This window comes from Branchiostoma belcheri, unplaced genomic scaffold (assembly GCF_001625305.1).
Source record: "Branchiostoma belcheri isolate BF01 breed outbred unplaced genomic scaffold, Haploidv18h27 scaffold472, whole genome shotgun sequence".
NCBI classification, from domain to species: domain Eukaryota; kingdom Metazoa; phylum Chordata; class Leptocardii; order Amphioxiformes; family Branchiostomatidae; genus Branchiostoma; species Branchiostoma belcheri.
This window is the reverse complement of record NW_017804101.1, coordinates 38,875-40,641: the sequence shown is the minus strand read 5'-3', so window position 1 is coordinate 40,641 and position 1,767 is coordinate 38,875.

Here is a 1,767-nt window from a genome sequence, read left to right as displayed (position 1 = left end):
TCCGCCTCTTGCTAACCCTCCAGCCGCTAATCCTCCTATCGCTATCGTTCCACCTGTTGCTATTATTCCGCCTGTTCCTCCCCCTGTGCCAGCCGGCCAGCAGCAACCAGCAGAACAAGTAAGTGTTTTATGTGTTTGTATTTCTATAAGCTTTGCCAGAAGGTTACATTTATGGTAGCGTTTGTTAGTGTAAGTGTGTATGTATGTGTGTGTGTAATACGTGTATGAGTGTGTGTGTGTGTGCGTATATGTGTGTGTGTGTGTGTGCGTATATGTGTGTTTGCTGCTGTAGCTACTAGTGGAATTTGCAACTATAAGTGATGAATTTCACAGTCGCTGGGAATAAGATTTGGACATTATGCCCTACCCCTTACCCTGAGAACTAGTTGTGCATATGATAGCAATATCACTACAGAATGAATCAAAGATTGTTTCAGACAAGTTTTCTATCATATTTTAAAACCAATTGAGAATTGAATTGAATTTAAGTAGGTAAAACATACATGTATGTGTCTAGTGTGAAGAATTGTTTTTCCATTTCAAGTGCTTGGTTCAACATTTAGTCATATCCATTGTTGAAAATGTCTGAGAAGCTACAATTTCTTGCTTGTTTTCGGTTCATTCTCAGGAAGATAATCTGGCTTCCCGTACAAGGATGTGTAAGAAGGGAAGTACCACGTAGAACAGTTGCCAGAGGGCTTCATGCTGAAAAAGCCTGGGGAGATGTGAAAGTACAAGCTGGTTAAGGGGCCCAATATGGATACCTCTAATCGCCCTTAACTGCTAATTTAGGCAAACTATGTATGTAATTGACACAAGAACATATGACAGAGACAGCTAACATTCTGACTTTTCAATTTGATTCACTGTTCACACAAAATGGCACGAGAACTTAACTATGTACATTGGCAGATATAGAGTTCAAGAGGAAAATTGTTAAAAAGACAAGGCATCACCTGACTAAGTCTTGCTGGATTTGGACCGGGCAAGTAATTCCTAGAACAAACTATGGTAACATCTATGTTCCCTGGTTCCCAGGTACAGTTTTAGCCAGAAGGAAACGAATGGATGTACACAGAGTAGCTTACATGGCATGGACAGGTCACTTTGACATAGATGGCAGAGACGTCTCACATCTGTGTCATGTCCCTCTCTGTGTCAATCCCTAACACCTGACAGCAGAACCACACGAGGTCAATTCCGTTTCGAAATGTGTAAACGGAGATGCAAAGAAAGGTGGCGAAGAAACGTGAAAAAAATAGATTCGCCTATTTCGTAGCAGACAGAATCCAGGTTTGGCTAGGCAATATAAAGAAAACGTGACAAAATAGATACACCATAATTTCATTTGAAATGAAAAAAAAAAGTCCAAAACCAGTCAGAGCTTAACCTCTGATTTCAGTATGTCCCAATTGTTACACAGGACAACCCATGCAACGTCCACGCATTCAACTCATTCTTGTTCACCAAGCTGATTAAGGAAGGCCCTTTCTGCCTTAAGGCGTGGACGAGGGGAGTCCACATCTTCACTATGATTTGGTCCTAGTCCCTTTTCATCCGGGCATGCACTGGAGCTAAATATTCATTGCATACTGCTGAAATCCACCTCGCAGTTTCAAATTCAGCATGACCAGTATCAGCCCACTGCCACACATGTACATCTGCTACAGTGAGTACAGTACTGCAAACCTGGGGCCACCTTCCATTTTCTTTGCCAGACACCATCTGGGCCGCCATCATACATCGCCCCATTCCCACTCCGCAGGG